This window comes from Paralichthys olivaceus, chromosome 8 (genome assembly GCF_024713975.1).
Source record: "Paralichthys olivaceus isolate ysfri-2021 chromosome 8, ASM2471397v2, whole genome shotgun sequence".
Taxonomy (NCBI): domain Eukaryota; kingdom Metazoa; phylum Chordata; class Actinopteri; order Pleuronectiformes; family Paralichthyidae; genus Paralichthys; species Paralichthys olivaceus.
The window spans coordinates 17,817,252-17,830,192 of NC_091100.1; positions in this window are offsets into that span (position 1 = coordinate 17,817,252).

Here is a 12,941-nt window from a genome sequence, read left to right on the forward strand (position 1 = left end):
ACCGTTCCACACACAGAGACAAAGAGCACAGAGGGGGAATTTCATGAGCAGAAGTGAATGAAGGAGATGCCATCTATACTAGAAAACCTATCTTATTGCATTTGTACTAATACTTTGCAAAACAAAATCACTGATACTGAAAATTCTTTCTGTAAACTATATTGTAGCATATCCTTGTGCAATCATGGTGTAAGGCAACACAATGGTTTTCAGCAATTCGTTGAGCTTACTTGTTTGCTTTGACAAACCGTTTGTGGAGGTTTTTCCATAGTTTCCGTCTTCTCCCTCCATGAGCCATCTGTGGACCTGACATTAATGAGGGAGCTTAGAGATGTCTGTAGAGACAATCATGGCTCCAGCTCAATTCATTCACAAAGTCAAAAAAAGTTGGGAGATGTGCGATCTGCCGAAACAACGCCGCTTGCAAGGACAGGAATGACGAGCATAAAATAAGCTTAATGGTGCCAATGATTGAGCCACTAATATGGCTGCAGCAGGTCTCATGCATAGATATGAGAGCCCTTACATACTACATTCATTAGTTCTTTAAAAGTTTAAATTAAGAAATGTTATGTTTTGTGTTCTGGTGAAAAGTAAACTAACTTGCATCATGTAAAACACTGCCATTGCTTTCAGCAAACCAAGTTCTTAACACTTGTTGTAATAGCCATAAAGTTAGCTCAACTCAACAGAATTTTTTACAATACAATACAAGATGGACTTCATCAATAAGATACTGTGTTGGGGCCTCCAGTGAGGCAGAGGCCCGGCCAAACAATAGGAGCCAAAGAGAAAGAGTGGTGGTGAGGGTCCTCCAGCCTCTACGGCCAAAACTAGGTCTTCTATTCACTGAGCTGTTCTCCACAGACAATGGGACTGAGTGAGTGAGTGAGTGAGTGAGTGAGTGACTGAGTGACTGAGTGAGTGAGTGAATGAGGGAGCATGTTGAAATTGACCGTGCCAAGTGTACACGGGTAAATTCCTTTTTTTCTGGATCTACATAAGCTATATACCCACTCATGCACACAAACACAGATAGAAGGAGCCCCTATAGCCACGCCTTGCAACCCGGTCACGGGTTCTCCACAGTCTAGATATGTCTCCCTATTGAACATCTGTGCATTATCCAAAGTGAAAGGCTCTCCTTAATAATCTCACACTCTTATTGCTTGTGAATGGTGATTTGATGTGTCTTGTTCGGCCCTCTGGTCGTGAACCCTGCTCTGGGATTTTTTACTCCCAGGGACATTTTTGGAATGGTCCTTTATTTTCCAATTTCCATGGCTGATTACACTTTTTTCACTCTTTTATCCATTCTGATTATCACCGCATATTAAAATGAGTTATGGTTCAAGCTATGGCTGGGAGACATTTGTTTTTTTAACTTTTCTGATTTTGGCTTTGCATCATGTTTGATATTCAAATGTACCAATCTTAACCCACTGTTTAGTGAAAATGACTTTGGTGAGAAGGTACTTCTCTGTTGAATTATTCAAACATAATCTTTCAGAAGGTGGTGTCTGGTATTTCTTTCCTCAAAAAGTCTTTGCACAAACAATGAGCTATGGGAACAAATTTGGCGAGTCAATCGGCAACTCCCAGGCAAACACAGCCGGTCATTGTGTGGCAGTGAGATGGGACGGAGGAGAAGAAAGAAGAGTGAAAAGTTGATATTTCAAGTGAGAGGAGGAGCAGTGCTGAACTAAGGCACCTGTCTCAATAGGAATCATTTTTCTTTCTTTCTTTCATTCTCAAGATGGAGAAATATTGAGGGATACAAGTAGTTATAGGGGTGAAGTCTCTTCAACCTTGAAGGAAAATCTTTAATTCTGTCCCTCTCTTGCAGGGTTTCCTTCGTGTGTGTGGGGGGGAGGGGGTGTTTGTGTGTGTAGGGGTGCATAGAAAAGAAACGAGGTGGCTATATCCCCCTCCTTAGACAAAGGGCGCAGATGGCTAGCCCTCCTCAGCTTTGGGGTGGGGCGGTGTGGGCAGACGCCTGCGACGGCGCGCTGTGCCCTCCCATGGAGTTCATTTCAGTTCCCCACTGAAAGAGACAGCAGACAGGGGGGCCCTGCCTATAACAAGAAGAACTTAGAAACCCCCTTCAACACCCCGACGCACCCTCACCACTGGCCTGTGACCCTTGCTCCTCACTAGGTCACATACACAGTTACGAAGGTGGGAGGAATGCCAAAGCAGAGGAGGGAGAGGGTCAGGCAGAGAACACCGCCGAGAAATAAAAACTGGACAGTTTAAGAAGAAAGAAGAACTCATTTTACTGTACTGTAAGAGAGATGAGAGCCTAACAGAATGAATAAAACATACCGTGTGTTACTAGTTATTTAAACCTAGCAACATTAAGTGAAACTTAGATTTCACTGCAAACTTTGACAATGTAGTTCCACTTCAATGTAAATGCATGCATGTAATTCAATGTAGTCTTTACACTAAGCTCTCTTTATGCTGAGCCTGCTGACTCTCGATTCATTTACAAAGAGTTTTAAACATTATAACTGACTCTTGGCAAATAAGACTAATATTCAAAATGACAAAATAATTGAATGTGTCATGGTTAAAAACTACAACAATGCTGACGATCAGACCACACACATACAGCATCAACACAGGGCAACATAAGGTGACAGAGACAGAGAAGCTGTTTTCAGACATGAGACCGGAAAATAGGGTTCAGATATTTTCACATACGAAGAAAGCAGCAGAGATTTTCCAGGCCAGACATGATCACAACAACAGGAAAATATCTGGAAAAGTCTGGCGAGGGAAGTGAATGCCTGAAGCAGGACATATAACGTATAAATTGCGGAAACCAGTGTTTTTGTTAACAGCACGTCAACACCAGCCTCAGCCCTTTGAACCAAAAGCTCTCGCATCACATTATCTTTCCAAGTGGATATCCTAGAACAAAAAGCTCCAAAAAGAATATTTCAACGCGCAGAAGATGTTGAAACAACAGTTGCTGGCTTTGACATTTTCCTGCTGTAGTCTCCCATGTATGTTCAGACTTCAGTACATGTCTGGAAGAAACTATACACAAGAAAGAAAGACACAACAGGGAGGAGAATGATTAGAAGATTGACACTGACCCAGAATTATCAGTCCCCTCCACCTATCTCAAATACTTTCTAAATCTTTTGAGGAGTTTGTTTGACAGTGTGTTTATGTTCATGTCCCAATCATCCCTCCTTAACTTCTGTTCTGACAGTCTAACCTACTTCGGTTGGCTCGTTCTTGTTTCAGAAGATCTTTCAGTTCCACGGCAACAACATGGTCAAACTGTTACAACTTGCCTGATTAGTGGTTAGCCGATCCCGCTCATGTTTAGCCTACGCCAAAACAAGTCAACACACCCTGTCTACTTTCTCTAAGAGGAGTTTGATTAAGGGCAGCATTCGACCAGGGATAATCTGCAGGTGATTATCTGTGGTAGACAGGGAAGAGGAGCCGGGATGCACATCCATAATTCCTATGTAATACACAGCACTTAGTCCCTTTGACCCAATGACCCATATCCTGTCTTGTAGAAGGGGGAGCCTATATTGTGATAGTGAAAGGCTTACAATGGCTTATCTGGAGGGACCTCAGGCACAGTGAGGCGCTTGTCAGCCCACTCCTGATCCAGGGGATTTGACCACAATGTGTGCATTATAATGGGCAGTGGGATGTATGTAGGCACTCTAGCAGCTGCCCCATACACTGTACAGAAAGTATAGTCATGTGTGTTAATGGAGGAAGAAGGGAGGGGGGTTGTTTTTAAGAAAAGACTGAAAAAGTAGGAGATTATTGTTTGGCATGTTGAAGGGGGCAAGTATTGTGTGATATTTATTGTATAAGTGTGTGCCTTTATGGGCATCAGTGTGTGTGTGTGTGTTGTACAAACCAATTCCGGCTGGGGTAAGAAGAGGACATGCACATACATATTAAACATTTATGAATATGTACACCCAGATGAAGATTGTTTGCAATTCTGAGTATGTAGTGTTCAGTGTGTGTGTGTGTGTGTGTGTGTGTGTGTGTGTGTGTGCGTTGGTGTGAGTAGTTTGAGAGATAAAGGACAGATTGTTGTCAAGCCTGTGAGCATGAGGGAGACGTAGTGAGTAAAAAAAGGTTTTGTGTTACGGTTGCACAGTGTGTGTGTGTGTGTTGTGTAGTGTTACAGTGCGTAGGGGTGGAGTCCTTGTTAGTATCTTGTGAAGGATGTCAGTGTGACTCCTGGATAGCAGGGATGAGACAGGAAAACATGACAGCGGGATCGACAACTTCTCCTCATCTCTCTCTTTCTTTCCACTTCTCTTCTCCTTCAGTCAGTTGACCCCCTCCTCCCTCCGTCCCTGGTCTCAGTCATGTTTCAAACCAGGGGAACTGCCTTGTAACCCAATTACTGTATAGCTATTAGATATGACTGTGTGTAACTTTACAAATATAAAAGCAGGAAATTGCTTTCCCAAGCACAATCCGACAGTGAAAAAGACCACTATTCAGATAAAAGAGAGAAAGTAAGGACTGTAGTTCAGGGTGTAAAGAGATAAATTAAAATGTAGCCACCACCGGGTCAGCATAGTTTTTTTTTTTAACTGTTCAACAAATCTTGACTACAACTTTTAAGTCAGTCGACACAGACGTACTCGACTCTTTCAGGCCCCTGCAGTGACCCTGCATGTTTGACACTGGTGTGAACGGGTCAACAACTGAACTGACCCATGACCCTGCTTCACACCTGTGTTTGATGTGGGTCACAAGCTGCTCAGCTCTGGTAGGACTTGGCGAACAGACATGGGTTGGATGCTTGTGCAGAATCCCACTTCAAACGCGACCTGTTTTTGGGTGAAAGTGGTGTTAGTCTAATCAGCCAATGTGGATGATTTCCCCTGTGGGGAACATGAAATTGGGCAAATTCTTTTTTACCCCTGTTTTTATATAATCCACAATAGATGTTACATAAATTATTCTTATAATATGTTTGGCAATTAATATATGGTCCACTTTTTGCTTAAATACAATTTTTGTCACACAAAAAATAGACCTTAATATCTTATAGTCACATGGGACGTATACATGTATTTATTCATGCATTTCTTATGTCATGAGTCTCTCCACATCAGCCAGAGATCAGTGTATATAATATACATGCGAATGGAGCACGGAGGGAAATTGATTTGGAGGCAGTAATATGAATTTAAACCACCCAAGTTAATATTATCTGTATTTTCATGGGATGGCTGTAAACATCTTTGATTTAAAAGTGCATTTTTGTTCTCCAGAAAATGCAAAAACCTATTTTTCATTGTGCTGTCTCTGCTCTGACCCCATCTCTTCTATTTCTCTGTTACGATGCCGCTCACTTGCAAGCAGCAGATCAATTTCCTCAAAAGCACCAAGATAGCCCCGGCAGAAAGTTTATCCTGATCCATATCCCCCCATAACTCATCTCTCTGCCCCCCGCAGTCCTCAAGCTCTTTTCCGCCTCTCACACCTCTCCTCTGTGTGCTACACCTTCAGTCCCCCTGTGCCCTTCATCCCCTCCATCCACCTCTCCCTCTTTTTTTCTTCCTTTTCTCACCTTAGCACAGAGAGATCGAGAGAGAGAGAGAGAGAGAGAGAGAGAGAGAGAGATGCTCACTGGGGAGTCACACTTCTGTCCCTCCTCCCTCCTCCCTTTCAAAACTCCCCACTGCTGTTGCCCTCCAAATCTCTGCTGGCAGACTATGGAGAGAGAGAGAGGAGGAGAGACAGAAAGCAATAGACTTCGGCCTCCCCCCTACTCCAGCCCACACACCCCCCCCTCCCCTCCCCTCACCATCCCCCACTGTTGTTACTGTTGTCGCCCCCTTCAAATGTCTGCAGGCCGGCTCTTGAAAGCTAGAGAGAGAGACATTGAGGGAAGGTGGAGGTTTGGGAGTCTTCGCAACAGGGGGATAGTTCTCAGGATGGCAGGAAATAACCCGTGTTGTGTTTTTTTTTTTTTGGTAATCCTTTTTTAATATCAGGTTTTGGGACTGTGGGGGTGGGAGAGGATAAGAAGGCGGAGTGGGGAGAGAGACAAAAGAGGGATACAGGCCAGACAAAACGATTGGCGGCTCCCAGGGGGACGATATGGTGTCTGTGTGTACATAACACACATCTCAAGAGGTGGAAATGAATAGCATTATGAGACTCACACAGTATGTCTTTGCTGCTCAGTGATATAACTGCAATGAATAATAAGTTTTTCTCTTTTTCTTTTTAAATTTGCAAAGCTCTTTTCTAAAAAGATAAATAAATTATTGAAAGACATACAGACTTCTATGTCATCCACATAATTCAGATACTCAATGTGACGGCTTTAAATTAGCTTTCCTCGTTTGGTAATAATATTTGAATCATGATTTTGCCATATTGTTTTTAGTATTTCACAATTTAACTAAGTTACAAAAGTTTGATGCTGCATCAATCAATGGTTTATATCACTAATAAAAGCATTATGTATGATTTGAAATGTGTCACATAGAATTATCAATTTGTCTCTGCAGTGTCCCCAAAAACCTTGTTCCTATACCCGCCAAGCTGTGGCCAACCTCGTCAGAATCATAAGGCAGGCAAATGTTTTAGCAGCTGACTGGTCTAAAAAGTTTAAATTTTGCAGCTAGAGATCATAATAAATTTAGTTTATTCAGAAAATTGTGACCAAAACAGAGCTATACTAAGATAAAAGTAGAAACATGACTTTAAATGAATGTGATTGTTGCTCTTCCCCTGCTGGATGGTCAAACCAGACTAGACTAGACTAAAGAGGCAACTTGCCATAGCATCTATGTAATATGACACAAGGTGTCTTCAGCTTCGGTGATTCCTTCTTTCTAAAAACAAGCCAAAAGCTATGAAATGAACCTATAGCTTGTTTCCTTTCATTCAAAAATCCAATAGAAACAAACCTATAAACATTTTTTAAGTTCACTAATCAGCAACTCAACAAATGAGTTAATGAACATAGTGCAACATTCACTGTAACTGCTAAAGAACAACATATTGACCCCAGGAGTTGGTGCCTGGAGACCAGACTGAAGTTAAAAGGAGAATGATTATTGGAGTTACACTTGGTGACCAGAGAAGTGACTCCAAATGCTAATGTTGCTCCATGTGTGCTTGATGTGTAAACAGGCAACTGCTTGCTATCACTTTTGCCTCAATAACTTAACACAAAGAGGTGAAACATGACATCACACTTGTTGATTCCTATAGATGCTCACAGGTTCTGCTGGACTGTTAAGTTAAGATACGTGTTCACATTTGACTCAGATATTAAAGGTGAGTTTCCTGTATAAAATGAAACGTCCGTACTTTCAAACTGTTCAGTACTGCAGCAGCTAAATCCAGTTCATCACAGTGGTTATGTTATAATGACAAATGTACTCATCAGTGTTCTCTGTATCACTCGGGTGAATGTACGTCCTTACAGACACAAGAAAGTAATGATCCCATGATATTAAGAGGCTTAAGTACCTCACATTTCTTTTAACATTTAAATCTTATAAGTACAGACCTTGATCCAATAACCACTTAACCTTATATATCCCTTATATCCCCACTAATCTTGGCTGAAGTGGTCTCAGGTACTTTATACCATTCAAACTAAATTAATTGTAAAACTTCATTATCTGCTGGGGGTTTTTCAGACTCTCATTTCCATTAGTTGATCCTTAGTTGTATCATGTTTGTTTCCTGTGAACAAGAGATCTCATTCTCAATTAGACGACCTATTCGAATAAAGCTTCAAATAAGGAATTTAAAACATGGTGTGTTTACAGCTTGGTGGGCTCCCACAACAGGCCTCAAACAAGTGACGATGCTTCAAACTGTCAAGACTTCAGATAAACTTTATTCCACTTCCAAAAAGTCGAAACATTCCTTCAAAGGCACACTTCATGCTTCAGGGCCAGATAAGTACGGCCTCACACTGATAAGGGAGAGAAGGACCTGCCCTCTTTCTCAGTCATTAATCAGTGTCACTTAGCGAAATCTAAGCCTCCCATTAGCGTGCCATTGTAGAGATAGTGGCTGACACAAAAGAGGAGGATCAGCCCACAAGACACAGCTCACAGTAGCCTGGTTGTACCTTATTGACCCCCTTTATGGCAGATGCACCCTTTTCGTAAAGGAGTTAGGCATCTGCCTTGGCTGTCTTCCTCTCCTCCCCCACCCCCTTTCTTATATGGGGTGTGGCGGATAGAGAGAGGAACAAAAAAAAGAAGGGCAAGAGGCAAAAAGAGAACGATACAGTGTCTCTATTAAGTCATTGTCAGTAAACTCTCTTTTCAGGATGCCTCGTGACCCAAGCATTTAGCACAGCAGTGATATATATACACACTCACCACACATGTGCGCAGTATTTGTCCAGCAGCAGTCGGATAATTGCTGAAATTCCCGGTGTTCGGGGAAGAGGAGTGGTTCACTCAGCTCAGTGCAACATGTACGTCCTGTGACATAAAGCCTGTGGGCCGAGTTAGTTTGAAAATCTGCCATGGAATTACAAAGTGCAGTGATGACATGTTGCATTATGTGACGTGTTCAGCTTTCCTTCAGTTCGATTTTTCTTAGGATCAAACGTCCTGGTTTAAAAAGTAGTACAGAGTGTAACAGTGACGTTAAGATTCATTTTCTCCATTCACACTTCACAAAGTCCTCATGGAAAGAGCTTTGAGTCTGGAACCAGGTCGACCAGCAACGGGACAATCGTGACCATAAAACCTTTGATTTAGAGCCAAATTTTTTATTGGAAAATAGAAAACAGGTACATGTACAAGACTGTTTACATAAATATTTCAAGGCTGAAGCCATAAACCATTGCGAATGATCCTTTTCCAATGACTTCCAGTCTGTTACTATGTGTATACAATTGTAACAATGAATGATCTGATTGCAGCCAATCATAGCCATGTTCTCAGTTGTGGTTAACATTTCCATGGTAACAGCAAGCTCCACCAATCAGAGACATCACTATTACACCTAAGGATTGTGGGAAGTGTAGTACAAATAATGTTAAAATAATATAAGACATGTTTTCTTAAAACGCAGTTGATATCATACAGACTTGTACAGGCAAATATATTGTTTCACAATGTTACAGCTAGTTGTGAGTTTATGGCTGATAATCAAAATCTTTTTTACTTCCAGAATCACACTGTTGAGCTCTTTTTGAGGCATTACAGCATCAATATCTGATATATCATATCTAAATACTTTGAATTTGAGTCTAGATCTATAGTCTAGATGACTTACACATATTCTTAGTATCTTTACTTTCTGTAATTTCTATAGATTTTACATTTTTATTTTGTATAGAGAGATAATTACAAAACATTTGGTGAAAAAATAGCTACCATAAAGTCAAACAAGGGTCAGATTGAAGGAAAATCCTACATGGATTATAACTTTAGCATACTGATATCTAACCATGGCTGTGGAGGGATGTTTAAAATTAAATCTAGCTAATCCTAAATTAATACAAATTGAATTATTTCTGTATTTAATTCCAGTCAAGTACGTTTCATTCTAATCACACTCATTTTAGATGAGATTAGTCCTGTAAATTCACTCGTCCAATCCAATGCGACTGAGTTCAGTTTCACCGAGTGGAGTCATCCCCAGGGCAATCAAATCCTGCTCAATTTAGTCCACTATACCATAACCTACTTCCGTCCAGCCCAACAGTCTGACCAAGTTAAGCCTTGAACGTTTTCGCCAGTTCATCCCTGTCATCTTAACCTCCATGACTACAACAGTGTAACGCTGTGAGTCGATCCCTGCTCAGATCAGCACACTTCAGGCCCTTCTCTGTCTCTTCCTTCCTGGATCCCTGGTTTCTGTTGATAAGGAGGTTAAAGGGCGGCATGTGTGCGTATGTGTGTGTGTGGGGGGGGTGTTTAATAGACTGTAGATCATAGTGAGTGGCCATAGTTCTTCCTTTTTCTGCTGAGGATGCACAAAAAAACACTGTCATCATCCACTTTGTGAAACAACATTGATCCCTACAACAGTTTACAGCAATATTATGAGATAATCAGGTCAGGTTGATTGAGGTGACATGGTCCAGTGTACTTAACATAAGTACACAATGTCACTTACACTCAAACAATGTACAGAGTTAATCCATTCTATTGTAAGAAAGCTTTTCCTCAATGAAAAAAATCAACATATTGTGTTATGTATATTAAAATGTACACATATATACAGTCCACATTAGTACTATGCTGAATTCTTGACAAGTGAAGAGGAAATTGGATGCTATTGATCTCCGATGGAGGATTAGATTTCCAATAGCAAAAGGATGCATGTCTCATTGTACACTGGGAGGAGCATATGACAGAGTGGCCTATATATAACCCATAACAGGGAGTCAATAGCTAGGGAAACAAATAACTCTGTGGCCAAAGGCAATCTATGCCACTAGTTCCTCTCAGCAGTTGCAGCATTTGTCACTTGGATCTCTTAATTGTAAGAGTGCAAATCAGGTCGCCCTCCGTTTACAAAGCTGAAGTCAGTGGGATCTCCTGCATGGTTTTAGTTTAAGGCCACTTCATATCAGTCACTGTTGATTATAGCTCCTTTTTGTGAGCTAAGTGGAAAATATCATGGACATTTATATCATTATTTAATTGTAGTTCTGTTTCATATACTGTATTTATATTTGTAAACCTGTCTACTTTGAACAAGTGGCAACAACAATATTGTTGTTATGTTTTTCTGTCCAGTTGGTTTCTGCCATTGCCCTACTTGGTAGAGCCTATAGCCTGTGGGGGTTGTATGCTGTAGAGACTGTACCAGCTTCTGAAAACAAACTTATAAAGTTGTAGAGTATTCAAAAATGTGACTATGATTTTCAACTAAAAAAAAAAAGCTGTGTATAAGTTAAAATAAATGTATAATCTAATTTTGACAAGTTCTACCATGTATTACTTCAGGTAATACATGGTAGAACTACTGTTCACATTAATTGTTGAAGGATTGATAAGTATCTTTTACATGCATACTTCAAGTAATGTCAGTAACTGGCCTTAATTTTGGGAAAATGTAGGTATACAGTGGCGGATCTAGGATTTTTCTAAATCAGGGGCCATGAAGGGGCCACAATTCACACAGTGGGACCAGTTATATGTCCAACATCCATCCATGATTTTTTGACAATTATTCCATGTTCAAGTAAATTGTATACTTCAAAAAGCTTAGAGAATAAAAATCCTGAACAAATTATTCAAATTATTGTGACAAAGTACTTTATTGGAAAAGTGACTGCGACAGGGTCATTCAGATTTCAACTGGGGCCAGTGCCCCCTGGCCCCGCCCCTTCACCCCCAGGTATGTAATGCACTCTAGAGTTTTTTATTCTTCTTCATTGGTCAATAACATCATATTTTCAACACTGTCTTTGTGGCAACCACTATTCGATACTGAAGATAAACAGCTTTATATGCTGAGGAACTGCACATGCACAAATTGTGCAAAATTGTTAGAAATTAAACACATGAATTGATTTGCAAATGCAATAACATTGTTTATGAAACTAAATCATATCAGAAAGTCAGGACGAAAGTGATCTGCTGCATGTTTGTGAAAAGTTTGGCTGTAGACAACTTGTTGACAGTAACAAGTCAGTCAGCTCAGTACTAAATGAATCGAGTTCTATTTTTTCCATTGTGTTGCTAAGTTTGAATGCAGAGTCTGACTTCCTCCTCTGACAAATCAATCACAAACTTACTTCTCTAACCAACAGACCATGGTTGAGGGCTCCCCTGCCCTTGAATGTCTGGTTAAAAAAATGGCACTGGGCTCCATACTGGGAGAGGAATGATAAAACACTGAGATAATGCTGCTCAGCACACTTCTCTGTCTTGGTTTCCCCAAACAACATCTATAATCTCTGTCCAACAGCCTTCAAGGAATTAAAGATTAAAGGGCAATAAGTGAGATCCTTACTGCCCCATAGCACCAAATGAACTCAATACATCTTCAAGGATTTCAAGGAGCAGCTGATCAATAACAGTGACTCCACAAAATAATCTAACTCACACACACTGACTTGCACTTTCCCCTCCTCCTCCTCCTCCTCCTCACTGACGGAGCACAGTGTTATAAGGAGACCATTATGTTCTCAGGCCAACAAAGCCAATAACAGCAGCATTAAAATCATAGTGTAATGCATTCTATTATCTGTTGCCCCATCCCAGAACTCTGCTGCTGGAGTTTTAATTAGTTATCTATCCCATCTCTGCTGTGAAATTTGACTTCATTAGTTTTGTTGCTTACAGGCCACTGGGAACTTTAATATTGCAGCGTGTGTAGAGTGTGCTTTTATAAGGTGGTGATTTGAGGTCATAGATAACTGAGCATTATGTCAGTTTAACTCTGTGATGAAGGGCGGCGTGTGTGTGTGTGTGTATATACATATATATATATATATATATGTGTGTGTGTGTGTGTGTGTGTGTGTGTGTGTATATATACAGTGAAGGAAATAATTATTTGGTCCCTAGCAGATTTGTCCACTGACAAAGAAATGATAATAATAATTGTAATGGTAATGTAATGTAATCCTGCCTCTAACAGTGAGAGACAGAATAAAAAAAGAATCCACAAAATCACATCATATCAAAGTTATAAACTGATTTGCATTTCATTGTGTGAAATAAGTATGTGGGCAAACTTACAAAATTGGCAAGAGATCAAATAATCATTTCCTACACTGTATATATATATATATATATATATATATATATATATATGCGTTTGGCTGGCATATCTCAAGAACTGTTCATCTTATCGACTTTTCATAAGAAGAAGAATTAGATGTGATTTCGACATGTGATACATTTAACATTAAGCTTTGAACAAACAGACGAGCAGCTAAACTTCTGTAGCAGCACCGCGGTACAAGTGACAAAGACAACTTC